This window comes from Triturus cristatus, chromosome 1_2 (genome assembly GCF_964204655.1).
Source record: "Triturus cristatus chromosome 1_2, aTriCri1.1, whole genome shotgun sequence".
NCBI lineage: Eukaryota > Metazoa > Chordata > Amphibia > Caudata > Salamandridae > Triturus > Triturus cristatus.
In genome coordinates, this window is record NC_140580.1 from 1,045,339,946 (window position 1) to 1,045,356,988 (window position 17,043).

Here is a 17,043-nt window from a genome sequence, read left to right on the forward strand (position 1 = left end):
ACACGCATGTACACATGTGTCTGCATGTAACCAGCCCGGTGTCCCTTACTCCAGCTGCTGCGCAGTGGCCTGGTCAAGCCAGGGGACACCAGTAAAATCCCCATGCAGTCTCTTACATTCTGAGTTCACTGTGGGTGAGTCCCAACTTATGAGGCTCCCCCACATTAAAAGCTCAACAATTAGGTGCTCAAAAAGTGAAAAATCTGGGCGTCCCATAATGTCAGAACCACCTTCTAACAGTCACACTCAACAGAAAGCTTAGGTGTGCCTCGATGGACCCATCACTGGCATGATGGGAGGGCAAAGCTGGGCACATCCCTACTTACACTTGAATAGGCTGTGTCTTACCTCCACACAAAGGGTTGCATATAGTCTGGAGCAAGGTCAGGGGAGGCAGGATCCCTGGAGACTTTAAAATGAAACCTCTAGAATCTTCTCCCAATATCCAAAGGAAGGGTATCAGGTATAAATATTGGACCTCAGCCACCATCTCTTCAGTACACTTCTGGACCTGTCAATACTCTGCCAGGAAGAGGGACTGATGTGGTGCTGAAAGGACTGCAACTCTTCTAGATTTCTGCTCTGAACATACTGTTGCCCTGCCGTGCTGACCTGCTGCCCTCTTGCCTGGGTGAAAAGGACTGGACTAGCATCTGTTGACCTCAGGACCTCAGAGTGACTCCAAGGACTAATTGGCTGGCCTCCTGACTAAGGCTCCTACAGCCTTGAACCCAGCACCTAGACTCTGCCATCTGTGAGTCCTACCATGCCAAGTGGTGCCACCCCAGACCCCTGGAAGAGAAAGTGGGCAGGAAGGTGCCTTGCCAGCCCATCTGTGGATCCAGCAGAACCGATGATCTCCTTTGCTTTGCAGAACAAACCTGAGCGAAACAGACACATCTCCTCAGCTGTGAGGGTTCTCCCAACTCAAGGACTCAGTACTGACCGAGCAGTCCGCCTGTGTGAAGCTTTTCCAACGCAGGCCCTTGAATCACAATTCTTTTATCAATAGCAACCTTAACATCACAGGTTCTCACATGCAAGCCTCACAGCTCCTCGGAACTGACACATTGCTTTGACTGCACGACGCATCCTCAATGCCAGACTTTGTCCTCCACAATGATGCAGGACCTTGCATCATGACTCCGCAGTAGCTCGGAACCCACGCATTTCCTCTACTGCGTGACGCATCCTTGGCATGGGACCTCATAATGCTCCGCAGCAAAAAATAAAATAATTAATAAATGGTTAATTTCCCTCCAGGGCTTACCCAACTGCCATGGGAGGTAGAGGTTAGGCAAATATCAAATAACTGAATAAATAATTGGTGCCCCTCCAGTCCCCACTGGGCCCCTATGGGAGGTATGAAGGCAAGCATAAAATTAAATAGATAAACTAAGAAATATTTGGCGTCCCAACAGGGCTCATGAGACCCCTATAGAAGGTGGGCTGTTGAAAGGCAAAAATGTAATCAATTTAATTAAAGGTGTCCATATAAGAGGCAGAAGAGCAGGCAACATATTTAATAAATTATTACAAAAATACCTGGTATCTCGCCAGGGGCCATGGGGTCCCTATGGGATGCTGGGGTGCAGGCAAAACCAAATAAATTAATTGATAATAATACATGGTATCCCTTTAGGGCAAATGAGATGCAGACAAAACCAAATAAACGAACAAATGTGTACTAAATATTATCACTATCAGCCACAAGCACAAATAAATATATCGGGAAAATATATTAGGAAAAGCAAAACAATAAACAAAAATTACATGCATAATGCTCCTAGAAAATATAAATGGCAAAATGATTACTATTCAAAAATACACACTGGCTCCACAAAATGGGGGTCGCTCACTACAAAAATGTGCAAGGTTGCAGGAAAAGCACTGCAAAAATATACACCCAAAATGGGACTGGGGATATCCATGGTCCTACTACACCACCAGTAGAGCAGCAGCAATACATTCAAAAGGACAATAAAATGGAACCAGTGAGACTACATTGAAAGAATCTTTAAAAATAACTTAAACCAAACAAACAAGGCAGCAATTACCCCTGCAAAATATTTTTCAATGTTTAAGAAAAACAGTTAATCAATTATCTCATACAGCCAAGAACACCCTCAAACAAAATGGTGGGAAAGCACATGGGGAAGAACATGAATTAAGATCAACCTGGACAACATTCACAAAAACACAATGAAAATGAGGAAATGTTCTTAGTCCCATGCCTACACCATCCACAAATGTAAATTTTAAATTACTCTCACAAGGGCTTGCTTGTACCCCCCTTGTACCCCCCTAACTTAAGCTTTAGGCCATCAGCCACAAGCAAACAAAAACAAAAACAAAAACAAAAAAGTAGTGCCTGGCCTGTTAGAAATGAGGGTCTCTAGTTGGCAGAGGTAGGTACCTTTGTCCAAATAGGGACCCTTGCTTCTAGTCAGGGCAAAGGCGATACACACTTTAGATAACCCCTGCTCACCTCCTTGGTAGCTTGGCACAAGCAGACAGGCTTATCCCAAAGGCAATGTGTAAAGTATTTGTACCAACACTCACAGTAACCCAGTGATAACACCACAAATGGACACCACACCGGTTCAGAAAAATAAAGTATCTTTATTTAAATTCAACAAGACCAAAACGACAAAAATGCAACATACACAGTTAAAAATATGACTTTCAAAAGGTTTTAGTAACTGAGTCCATATAAAACTATGGATGCGTAATTTCTGGCAAAGTACCTGTCGCTGCAACAAAATTCACCAAGCCAAACAGCTGCAGCGAAGGGAAACATAGAAAAACAAAGAGATGCGTCGGTTCCTGAGACACTCGTGGATGCGATGCGACAGTATTCAAAATGAACCCTTGAATAAAAAGGTTGATGCAAAATGACTTTTCAAGTTATATCATCAGTACCCGCGTAAGCGAGATGCCGCTGACATTCAGGTAAGTTGTCGTGTTGCCGCACAGTGATCACATTGTTCCTGGAGGGACATCTAACTTATGCACGATGATTTATGATGATAATCTTGGGCATCAAGCATAATTTTTGCAATGATTATGCCAAATTACACTGGCATAATGAGAATTACAGCAGGGCCTATTAATGAATCAATGAATCATTAAATCTAATGCCAAATCTGAGCTGATCAATACACCACCCAGCCGCACCTGGGTTTCTAACCACACTTTAGATTTTCAGGCATCCTGGTCCTTTCAATATACTGCTCAACTATGAAGTGATGAATCAATAAATCATTAAAAATTTGGAAAAATCTGTGTTGGTTGCCATAGAGAGTGCTCCCTAATATTTTCAAACAGGCTGCAGCATAATATAAATATTTCCCCTCTGAGTACATGCTGGTACTATAGGCAAAATTACAGGCTCATCAGTGACAAATCATTGCATGTTGAAGCAGTTGCCCATTTTCAGAGCACTCTTCTAGATTGCTAGTCAAACTACAACATAGCATATATTGTTCCCTTTTGAATTGACACTGATAATGTGAGTAATTATTATACACAGATTCAATGGTGGCAAGCCCACTAAAGTTATGCAGTTGTCTGGACACCGAATTTCCACAAAATTATAGATTGACCACACTTTCCATGTAATAACCCTCTGCACAAAATTTGCAGGTTTCAACACGAAAGGTTTGGATATAATGGATCAAAAGTTACTAATATAAGTACCACAGGTGTTGCTAGACCCTTGAAGACTCTGCAAAGGTTAACTGGCCATCTTTTCGTAGGTGATTGATGCATTCGGGTGTTATACTTACAATCCCCTGATTGAAGTTGCCGTGGCAGCATCATTACATGTCAAATTTGTATATAAAAAAGCCCTGTCACAGAATCTGCTACATTATTATAGCCTTATAGCCCGCCGTAGCGGGCTATACCGGCTATTAAAGGCCCGCTGCATTGTTAAAGGCCCGAGCCGAAGGCGAGGGACTTTAACAAAGCAGCGGGACTTTAATTGCCGGTATTGCCCTGCTACGAAGGGCTATGAGGCTATTAGAACATTCTGCCACTAGAGGGCAGAATGTTCTAACAAATAAAGCCTTCAGGGAGCGAGAGGGGATTGAAATCCCCTCGGGCTTCCTGAAGCCTTTGTTCACAGCCAGAGCTGTGAACAAAGAAACATTGGAATGTTGGAGCTCCGGGCTTATACCAGCCATTATAAGTCCGGAGCACTCCATTGTTTTCAATGGAGCTCCCAACATTCCAATGTTCTAATAGTCCTTTCTTACAATATAGGTTAGTCATGCCTGCCACTCAATTTGGAACCCTGCCAGTGCAGCTGCAGCCCTGAACTAAGGTCATGAAATTAATACAATGTAACACAAATCAGAGGTTCCTGTAAAGCACATCTTTTAAGAGCCCTCTCTGCTATTGCTAAGAGAGCAGTAGCCTAGCAGACATGGTCTCCTTGAAAACCGATGCTAGCATTGCCTGTGATTACTGTTGGGTGGGAAAACAAGGATTCACAAAAACAACAAATCTAAAAAGAACTCTAACAGCACCTGTCACTTTCATGTCACACCGTTCTAAGAATTGGAATGACAAGGCAGCATGCAGAGAGACAAGAGAGATCCAGTGCTTATTTTGAGACGGTGGTGTCAGGTGGGGCTCACCGCACTCATTTTTGGGGACGGCCCTTATCTTTCCTCATCAGATAATTAACCACGAACAATAAAGGCAAAAACACACAAACAGGAAAGAAGGAGGAAGAGAAAGATGGAAAATCTGGCATGAAGGCAGAAAGCAGAGCGGGGAAGCGTGATTTAAAGAGGAGGCAGACTTTTGGCACCGGCACTAATTCATTTACAAATTAAGCACTCCGACTTCGTTCTAAAGGAAGCTTCCCTTTAAAGGCTTATCAGACTTGGTACATACTTCACCGTTTTTGACAAACAACTAACAATGTTGTCCATGTACTGCCACCAAACCAAAGCCCTAACTAGCTTCTTAGCAACCATCTTTCTTAACTAACCTTTGAGGGAAACACAAATGATTGCACATCTACCACACTCTAGAGGCACAGATCTATCCGAATGAATTATTACTTCAGAAGTGCCACGCTCAATGCACTTTCTGTCGGCCATTTTAACTAAACAAATACTTTACTCTCTCCAACATACAATCAGCCTGCATCCTTCTTAATCACTAAGCACTTCTTGATCAAATTTACAGCATCTGACAAAGAAGCTACAATACACTTCTCAAAAATGATGTCCTTTTTATGATCATTCTGCAATCAGGAGAAGCTAGATATTCTGCTTTCCAAAAACGATTCTATCGAAAAACAGCACTCATGTAGTTTGAAAAAAATAAAAGGAGTGGATATCACGTAGTGAATATCATTATATCTTAGTATCATAGTCATAATATTGAGGATAAAAATATCAACAGGTAAATATGTAAAGATTTTCAATACGTAACTCCACATTTATATAACTTGACAATATATGATCTTAAAGCTACATAGATGTGGAGTAAAGAATAATAAATGTATACTTTCCTATACTCACTTACCTTTTGACATTTTTGCCCTCAATATTTTGCCTGTTATATTAAGGTATACTAGATATTCAAGACTACACCCAAATACAAATAAGCCTTACGATGGCTTGACTGGTACTATTTTGGTAAGTAACAATGGTCTTGTTATCCCACCGTCACCGCCAAAATGTTGAAATGATGTGGCAGCATGCAGCCCCACGGTGAGGCGGCTAAAGGAGAAGACTACTTAATCTGCCACTAACACCCCAAGACGAAAATCAATTACCACGTAATAATTATTGAGAGTACATGAGTGGTCTTTCACAATCGAGGATGAGATGTTAAGAAAAGAAAATATAAACGTACAGAAATGGAACAGGAAAGGGAATAGGATACAAAGCTGGGAAATAAGGTGCATGGAAATAAATCACTTAAAATACAACGTTCATCTATTTAATAAACATTGCATCACAATGCACTAACCATCCACAACCTAGTGTTATCTCTTATTACTCATTGACTTTATGCTTGTCTTTGACCATGTACAGCGCTCCGCTGCCTTTTGGCTAGATTCACGCTATAGAAATACCATATACATACATAGATACATTATGTAGTATTTCAGAACAGTATTCTCCTAAAGGACGGCATGTTTAATTGCTGATACTTGTAGTTGGTTTAAAGAAAGCAGATGATATCTGACATATTGTGTTCATTTTGAGAGCAGACTCCCAGATCGCTAAACAAGTTGCCAACTAGCAGCAAAGGAAACCAGGGACTAATAGGTAGGGCGGGAAATCGATCTTTGCCTGAGGGAGGACAAGCAGAGGCCAACTAGTGGGTCAGCTTTTCTGCAGTGGACAAAGCAGTTCCACATGTCTCGGCTGATTTTGCAACTGAAGCAGAACCCGAAAGGCTAGTGCAGCCTTAGGTGCAACTTGGTGTAAGCCACAAAATCACAGGGGCGTAGCAAGGTTAGGTGGTACCCGGTAAGGACAATTTCTTGTCACCCCGGCTTGACAAAATGGCAAAAATATGTATTTAAAACACATATTTTTGCCATTTTGTCACCCCCCTCAGTCATGACACCCGGGGCGGCCCGCACCCACCGCACCCCCCTTCCTACGCCACTGCAAAGTCAGGCCCCTTCTTTTACATTTGCAGAATAACAATGGACGGCCCAAGCAGGCACAGTATGCAGTAAACCTCATCCCGCCCCAGGAGGCAATTCTTTTAAGCCGCACAAGTCTTGGGGGTGGCTTTTGTCCCCTGCAGCAGGCGACAATGGTCGGACAGAAAAGCAGCAGGCGCCTGCTGCCAGTGTTCTCAGATTGGGAGTTTCATTCCAATGTTGTGCTGTAGATTTCTCAAAAGCAATAGTACAAACAAAAACACTAAGAACCCCCATAAGTTTTTAAAAACATTTACAGAAAACCATAAATTGAAATGGGTATAAAGAAATCAAAATTTTCACAATGTTGCCCTAAAAAAAACGAATTAATCATTTTTTTTTTCCTTAGAAATGGGAGAGGCAGAGGAGAGAAAGGAAAGGACAGAGGCAAAAAGAAGTGAGAGACTGGAAGAGGGGCATTTGTCAGGGTGTGGACAAAGGGAGAGAGGAGATGAAACAGAGAAACAAATGAGGAAGAGAAGGAAAGTGAGGAGGTACGAAAAAAATGTAAATACAGAGATACAGGGCGAGAACAAGAAAGGAGAGAGGAAGAGACTAAGGAGAAGGTGAGGTAAGGAAAGACTGAGTGGAGAGTTTAGAATAAGGTTGGTATAGAGAAAGTGAAGGGTGGGAATCAAAAGGGGAGAGAAATGAGATTACAAAGGGAGAAAGCGAACAGTGAACGATGAAGCAAAGGGTGGATGGAGAAGAGGATGTCATACGTTTTGAGGTCAATGAGTTTAAGGAAAGTATGGATTAGGGCATCACACATATTCTTTAGTTCTTTAACGGGCCAGCAGTTGAAATGCTTGATTTAGAGGTTGGTGGGGTACCTAGAGGAAGTGCTGAATCTGTTGTAGAACCCATCAGTGAAATTCCCTTCAAGAAAGAGATAGTATGATAGAGTAATTACCATCAGTGGGATTCTCCTCTGGTTGTAACAGTTCTCAAAAAATAAGTGAATTTCCCATTACCACCCAACTCAAAATCAGGCTCTTCGTCTGTCCACTACCAGAGGTAGAACAAGTCCCCCCTCCACTTCCCGGAATCACCTTTGGAAGAATGCGGAACTGAAAGCATTGACAAAGACAGCAATCTATTGAATTTCTGTGGGAAATGGGGGTCTTCTGGAAATGTCAAAGTCTGCTAAAGCAGATAGTTAGTGACTGCAGCCCAGCAATAAATAAATCACTGTGGAATATAAAATTTCCAAGGATGAATGGAAAAGATCTGAGGGTGAGCTAGGGCCTGTGCAGTGTATCTGTATTGTTGACTGTGTGGACAGGAAGTAGGGTGTGTTATGGAGAAGAAAGTGGTTATATTTGTGTGACAAAAATGGCAAAAGTACAGTTGAATGTAACCTGATTTCACCAAGCAAAGTTATTACACACAATTGCAATTGCAGAGGGAGAAACATTGTTTTGACAACAATCGCATGACTGTATTTTTTGATAATAACCAAGCTGGGTTAAGACCTTAGGGCTCCAGGATCCAAAATCAGGGACGTAGCCTCCAGGCCACACCTTTCCATTGTTCCACTATCAAGGACCGACTGCTCAAATAATGAGACATGTTATGCGCAGCTTTGTTTTTCAAAGAGAATGAATTGCTCTATATTAAGAAAATTTGAAGGTGATGTGTCCTTCTGCAGATGCAGCAGTAACCTGGTACCATAGGGTGATGTACATCTGTAATGTGTATCAGAAGTACACATGCACAGGCATCTGGTACGCTGGGAATAGATTTTACCATATGCATCCATGCCAGCAGGGACACAGCATCCTAGTCCAGTATGTACTGCTGTAAAGAACTGTGATCTACATCTCTAATTAGATTGAGAGGAAAGAGAACTATACTCAAAGAATTCTTAGACTTGTCAAATGAAAGCCTGGGCCTGGAACATGCTTTTCCTGATGATTGACATAGAGTCATCTAGTGCCCTCTGAGACAAGCCTTTTTGAAAGGTAATGAAAAATGTAAGTAATTTCAATATGAATATTGATTTGATAACAACCAAAGAAGCATGTGCACTGTTTTATAAATTAAATAAGGTACCCCTGTGGTATATCATAGAGATTTCACAAGTGACTGAGGAGTTTTGTGATAATATAGATGAACGACTTGTTACTTTATATGTCATGGAACTCAGCGGTGGCTTGTAATATCCTTTTAACATACAGCAGAGGGTACTTTTCCATAAAAAACATGATCATGCCACCACAGTGCCCACAAACTGCTTAAACCCTTGGTGTGTTGCTCTCTCATGTTAAAGAGATAGTATTGTTGCAGTCACAGAAAATAAAAGTGCCAAAACGAGTTAGTAATTTGTTGCTAAACAATATGAGGAACAGTTTAATGTATGTTGGATTATAAAGATGCTGTAGCTCAGAATGTCAAGAAACCGACAGAGGGAGCCTATTTTCCTGTAACGACCTAGACCTACGTGGTGCAAAAGAATGTACGAAGGAATATACAATATTGTGACCAGAATATCGAGGAACTAAATATCGAAGAGGAAAATGCACAGAGAAAGATATGGATTGACTCTTCTTAACTCCACATCTAAGTACCTTGAAAAAATGTGTGTGTGTGTGCACAAAAAACTAAAATGTTGCTTGAAATAGCTACTTTCTACTGATCACTATTCATTTTAGAAAAGCATATCTGGCAAACGGTAAGCCAGTTCTTATTTTTGTTTTTTATCAGCTGCAATTATGGTCTGCGACCCGTCTTTCACCAAGGCTGTTGGCTCTAGGAGAAGGCATTGCAATGCCACAACTCAACAGGATTTTTTTTTACAGATGAGTAGCTGCATCATTTAGTTATTTCAGTAACTAGAGATGTCACACATCAGCTTTAATAAGGAAATTAGAGACAGGCTTTTAGACAGGGATTGGAGGCTTCCAAGTATGACAATTCAATGCAGTTAGGGGTCTTGTGAGGAGTCTCAGTACGGTTTAGTGGAGCTGTGAAATGCAGCATATTCCAAAGACCTCAACTAACTAATTAAGTGAACACCATAATTGCTTGTTCCATAAATGTTAACATTATTGTTTATACCTGAATTTTTACTATCTGAATATCGAATTTTCAGGTCCATAGCCTATTACCCTCAAACATTATTGCACAAAAATATGTGTTAAAGGCCCAAGCAGTACCTAGGACAGAAGATAACCCAATAGACATCACATAGAACGGAAAAAAGTATGGAAATTTAGGTGTAAGGAGTAGGTAAGGGCCCAAACCTTTGCCTGGCCTCTAGAAGGATCTAGCCCTAATAAGAATCTCTCCGAGAATCTAGTTTGCGTCCTGGAGGTTTGTTGCACATAGATCTCAGCACCGATAACTTATTTAAGTGTGTCTTCTTGTCAAAGTCCTTGTTTTGTGGTAATCAGCAAACTGTGCTCACTATGAATGTTAAAGATGTAGCCCTGCTGTGACATTACTGTATATGTGTTTTATCTAAGTATCAGCGGATGTTGTAGGGCATCGCTGGGGAGCGACCTCCATATTGCAAGTGCTGAATTAACGCCAGAAGAGCACTGAAAGAAAGCAATAATGCCTGCTAAAGACAACCACGTCTCATAAGAACGGGACAGGGTACCATTTAGTATGCCTCCATAAGGCATGCCTCACCCTCCCAGACAGGCCTGGCAAAACCATGTAATTACTTTTATTCCGCTGCAGGAGAAAGACTTGTGACCTAATACATCTTACTGCCCTCGCCTACTTGTAGTGCTTTTCGTGGTATCATGACTTGTAGAGTGAAGACGAATGACGTGGCCAAAAATTGTAGCATGCCCTGGCTAGAAACTGATCAACCTCCAGACCTTGGCACCTGCAGCAGACATGCTTTTTGACAGCTGTTGTTGAACAAGACCAAAGGTGAGCCCAAACAACGCGGCTGTAACCAAGTTACCTGGTGGTTCCTGCCAGAATCATGCTACTCAAAGCCGGGTCGCCACATGGCAGGTCTTAGGTGCATTCCATTTCTGTAGACTTCCATATTGTCTTAATCCCTAAAGCATTATTCGAATCCGAGTGCCTTCAACCAAGTGATAAATATGTAGAAAAGCACTGTTGGGGAAGGCTTATTCTTGAAAAACAGAGAGCAAAATCTGACTACTTGAAAGAAGAACACGATAACTAGACTCCAGAGAGACTTGAAAACATGCATTACGCTTTATATGATGAAAAGCAACCATAGCAAAAGTGAAAAAGCATTGGCAAAGCCAATAGTATGGTCTTTTGAACAGTGAAAAGCCTTTTTTGGGTTCTCACAGGCGCAATTGTTCGTAATGGGGGCAACGTGGAGATAGGGTGAAAATGAGGAGTGGTATACTGGTGCTAAATAGTGAGGAGGCAGCAGAGCCTTCCATAAAAACAGTGCCTACTACGTGAGGGACATAACTCACGTAATTCCATGTCAAGTAATCACAGTTACATAAGAATTTTGTGAGATCAGGCCTGAATTATGCAAGAGGAGTAATTCTGCGTATAACATTATTTTTTTGTGTAAAAAAGGCCCTCTCCCGTCCAAAATGGACACGAGGATGCATTTTGCAGTGAGAAATAGCTCGAAATGCAACAGAACACACATAGGGAGCATGAGCAGCCGATCGCACTCGCTCAATGTACTCTTGGGGTAGGATTTTTCCTCAATTTACTACCAGCATTTAGTACTATTTTCTTTGCACAATATGCACCCTTGGGTCCCAGATGGACACAAGAATACATTTTGTGCTGGGAACAGTGCTAGATACAGCAGAACATGTGAGCGCGAACGGCCTCCCACACTCTAAATTTACTCCTGAAGAAGGATTTTCTCCCCACAAATTACTCTTACTTAGAAGAAGGGGTAATCACGTATTTATTGGAAATTCTGCGTGAAAGAGTGACACAGAATTGCAGTAATTACTTTGGCATAATCGAAATTCTGCCCAGGACTATAGCTATCATGGGCAACATCCAGGCCCACGGTCTCAATATTGTCTCCTACGCTGACAACACCGAACTCTGTCTGGGCTGGGCAAAAAATGATTTAATTCAGTGGAGACAGTTTGAATTGACAGTATTGTGAACACAGTGCAGCTCAACACCTGAGACAATAACATCATTATGAAATGGATTTGCATCTGTAAGAGAATTTTGACTTGCTGACCGCTACATTCAATCACCACTGTGTGTGTATGCTAGAGTGCATCCTGGTCACTTTCCCAACTCAATGCGGGTGTAAACACGAATTATGGTTACACATCTTTTTGTATGTGTAATAACCGATAATTAGTTCAGTGTGCCTAAAATAATTGCAGCATATAAAGATGACGCCTAGAGGGAACTCCCACTTTCGGGAATACAGACATCTATGTAGGAGTCCCTACTGTTTACGGGGGATACAGGAGCTCCAAGATGGCTGCGGGTAGTTTTCTTACAAAACAGACTCCCGCCCGTACATGGTCCGTCTTTTCTTTTCACTTGCGGAGTGCCAGACGGCCGGAACTACGAGCTAACATTTGAACTCGGAGTCCTTCTACCGGAAGTAGGAATCAACACGCCACCTTTAAAATGAAGGGAATTTGCTTCCGTCTTTATCGACGGAGGACCTCCGTGGGGACGAATAGTGCCGTGCGTTCTTGGAGTAGTAAGTTATATTAGGGGCCAGAGTATGACAGAGAAGCGTTTATGGCATAATACGAGGGAATGATAAGTGGAATGGATGTTAATATGCTTTTTCATGTCCCTTCTTTTCTTTGTAAATAGAGTGTGACTATAGGACCACGGTCCCTCACCGGTCCCGGGTTTGGAGATTTTCCAATAAACCCTTGTAAGTCCTTTTCCTATCTTTGTTCATACTCAGCCGAACCAGCATGTGCTGTGGGTGACAAATAATTAACAGCATGACGTAATTTATTTATTGCTTACGAAGACGTGTACACTCGTGGTGTTGTGGATTGGGGAAGCACATCTCTGTCCCTCACGTTATGTGTACAATGAATATGTGTGTTTAGCGACCTGTGTAAAAATTTTCACGTAGGGGTGTTGTGTGGTTGACACGCTTGGGAGACATGATGATCTGTGGCATAAGAGACGAGAGGAGAGTTCTTATTCTTAAAGTGATGCAAGGGGGTGTAGAGGAGTAGAACGATAAATTATGTTCTACTCTCTTTCAGATAATTGTTCGCTCTCGGAAAACATTCAGAGTACTGAAGTATTAAAGGCGACTGGCCGTTTGTCAGTAGAAGGTAACGAATCCCCAAGTTGGGGGTAGACAGAAAGAAAGCCAAGGGACCAACACCCTGATGAATGCCAGAGCGACTCTTATGAGCGTTTGACTTGGGCAGAAACATGTTGGTAATAGCAGCAGGGATTTAGGGGCTTTTACCTCCCCTAATAAATCCCGACCATTTATTTTTAACCCTGTCAGGGGGTGACAGGAATAAAAGTAAAGACAGTCCCCTCCTAGACAGTTTTACTATATATGTCTGCACTTTTGTGGTCCCTTCTTTAGGGAATATTGTCCTTGTTCTGTTTGTTGTAGACACTATTTGTGTTATTTGTCAAACCCCTTTTTTCTGTTCTGTTACCTCACCACTTTATCCTTCATCTTAAAAAAAACATTGCGCTCCGCCCACTGTGTTGGTCTGCATGGGGGCGTTCGACGCGGCCCAATGATGAAGCATGACACTGCAAAGTGTGTGAGGGCAGTATTATAAGAATAATGTTTTTTCCTTCTAAATAATACGCAAAGTTTTTTTGATAGTAGGGATAGTACTGTGTTCTTCACTATCATAATAACCGGTGATGAATAAATTCTGTGTGGAGTTTTTCTCTGTATAGTGAGTTTAAAACGTGAGTTAGGGGAGTCAGAGAAGGCTCAATTTCTCCCTTACTTCTCTCTTTTGTGATATTATTTATCGGGGGACAAGGCACATCAACATGGAGAGACATTAGTGGAAGTCTTTTTTCAGCACCAGCACATGTGTCTAAAAACTCACATGGTGACAGCAGGCTCTAACAAGACCAGGCACACAGAGTGCTCATTGAGCATGTATTTTCTGAAAGTATCCTGCTAATTACAGATGTAGTAACACCTCTACTTCAAACCTCTCTGCATATCCTAAAAGTAACAATCATGATAAGTAAATTAAACATGCACCTTAGAATCAAGAAACTTATCTTAGTTTAAGTTCAGGGAAAGAAAGGCAAAGCAGAAAATGTCCTAAAAGCAATAATCAAGAAGCATGGGAGATGCTCCAGATCCACACATCTAGTTAGATTAAAGAAAACCTGGGGTGGGAACTGTGAGAGTCCTAGGGGTATATTTATGAGAATGTGGAGTAGCGTAGGAAGTCGCCTTGCTGCGTTGTGTCATGTGGAAAGGGCAGAATTGTGCCGTATTTAAAAGAACACAATGCATTCCTGTCCTTGCCTTTGTGCCATTTTGGCTGCCTAGCATGAACGCAGGTAACCATGCACCATGGTGCAGGGGTGCCTGTGTTGGATGCAGGATTGTTTTTGTGCAGGAAGATGCACCTTCCTGCTCAAAAACAATCCTGAGAGGCATATTCCTCTATCTGTGTTCTGCAGAATGCTGCACACATAAAAAGAGGAAGTAATGAGGAGAAATAAAGATAATTCTCCTTGTTAAACATCCCCTGGGAAGGCATATCTTTTTTGGGTGCATTCCCAGGTTTACCAGTTCAAAAACCATGGTAGTTGCATGTAATCAATGTAATCGGTTATCGCCTAGCCATTCACATATCTGATTTAAAGGCTATCGTCTTGTTAGCTAAATCTACTTTGGTTGGCTTTTACGTGATATTGCTCCTTTATTCTTTTTTGGACATCTGAGACTTGATCACCAGATGACCACAGTGACTTGATTTGACTCGCGCAATTGCCTTGAAAAAGTCTGAATACGCATTATGGTACAGACGAAACCCGTGTTGGCTTGATTTTTATTGATTGCTGGGAAACTTGTTATAAAGAAATAAAGAAGACGAATACACATCGAGAGTGGAGATTTTATTGAAAGAAAACAAGATCACAACAATCTAGATTTGTTCAAGTTGTGCCATCAAGATATGTGCAACCATTCACTATTTGTATTTGGGCGAATAGCGCCAAATGTAACTGTACTAGGGAGTGCTATTACTGAGTAACTTTCACCCATGCAACGCCCATGGAACATCTTCGCAGGGCAGAGTAATGGACGGCAGCAATTCGCGGTGCGTTACTCCAGATTTATGAAGGCACTCAGGGCCATGCAAGGAGGTGGCCTTGTGTGGCTTCATATATCTCATTTAGGACTTGCATCACGCTTGCACCAAGTTGCATGGTGGAATAGAGATGTAACTCCTCTCCTAAATATGCCCTCTAGTATGGAAATCTCTCAGAAAAGTGACTACACAATGATAGGATCCCGAGGCATAATGCATTATGTTAGGAAGGCTGGAGAAGCAATTTGTTAGACTTTCTGAGGAATTGTCTAAAGCTAACAGAGACAAGCTCTTCATTTAAGATTATCAATGCAACTGCTGCCCAAAGAATACCTGTTCTAAACCCTCCTAATCTAGGAAAAGTAAATAAAGATCATCACACCCCCAGTGTCAAAGTTACCTCACTCCTCCAAATCAATTTAGTTATGATCAGGGCAACCCACCCTTTGTCAACGTATTTATATGGTTAGGCAAAACTGAAGTAAATATGCAATTCTAAGCCATTGTTAATAACGTTCTTGATTTATGTTTCTTACTCTCCTTTGATACATTTATACTTTATTCATTTATCAATTGATCGATTTACAGGCTATGTTATGTCAAGATCTTCATGAGCGAGCAACAAATATTTCCAAACGCCAAAGGAGATGCAGAATTTTCATGGTCCATGAGTCAACTAAAGACAAGTGACACTACATACAGCCTTAAAAAAACCAATTTGCTTGCAACACCTGTGTAACATTTCATAAAATAAAGGATGAGTCCTTGGGTTGCTGCATCCAGATGTAAGTTTATTTTCATTAATCAGGAATCAATGTACAGGATACAGGCCACAGTTAAGATCCAGTTAAAGCTCAGTTAAGGCCCAGTTTAAAACCCAGTTAAGCCCCACCGGGAGCAGCTGCCCTGCTGCTCAGCCTCAGATCTAACTGGCAGTAGAATCAAACATACACAAAAGGAACTCTTGGGTGACATCACAGATACAGGCTGAGGGGCTTAGAACAAACACAGAAGAAGGACAGAGAAGAAGGAAAAGCAGGATGTAACACATCTCCCTCCTTGACAGAAGTAAGAGACAGATGTGAAATAGAACATACAGCAGAGATGAATGTAACACAACTTCACCTTTAAAAGAAATTAGAGACATAGAACAAACAGCACATAAAAGAAAACCCTCTTCCCCAAGTAAGTGAAAGAGGATAGAGATCAAATGGAAACATTTACAAAATATTCATAAATATAACGACATTTTCAAATACAATGCCATTTAGATGAAATAATCACCATGGCGCAATGGATTAGCATTTCCAAATATAACACCATTTAGATGAAATGATCACCATTCCTTTCCCTTGGGAAAATCCAATAAAACATTTCTGACTCAAGTTCCAAAACTTCTTAAAATATTGGAGAACACTGCTCCGAAAACCTCCTCACCAATTGATAATGAACACCTCTAAACATTAGAGCACATACGTGGTTCATACATAAACAAAGAAGAACTAAGACTCCTCACATGAAAGCGAGCACGAACTGAGCACACTATGGCTCTTTACCTTTAAACTTGAAAGCTTGGAGCACCTCAAAAAATGAGCACCGAATGTGGCTCCGACAATACATATCCCAACACTGGAGCAAACAATCTCCAGCTTTACCTTTAAACTCGAATAAAATGGAGCACCTCAAAAATGAGCACCGATGTGGCTCCGCAACAATACATATCGAAAAGTCCAAACACTGGAGCAACCAATCTCCATGAACATGAACACCTCAAAACACTTTGAGCACTAATGTGGTTCATCAAAAATAAAGAATAAACTGAGCATGAACATATCACATCACTTTTAAGTATAATCAGAGGAAATAAATAAAATTTGAGCACCCCAACCAAAGTTGAGCACTTAAGTGGCTCAATCCAATAATACCAGACTAATCCAGCACATCACTAAAGTCTAAAATGACTAAAGTACGTTAACCACCACAGAATGACAATACCATACCTATGTAACCTGTGGAAAAACATAACATTAGCATAAACAGCACATAAATATAAATTATGTCATCAACAATAAAATAAGCATGTTGGTCAATATGAATAATACAGCAGATTACACTTTTCAAAATAAGAAATTAAAATAACAA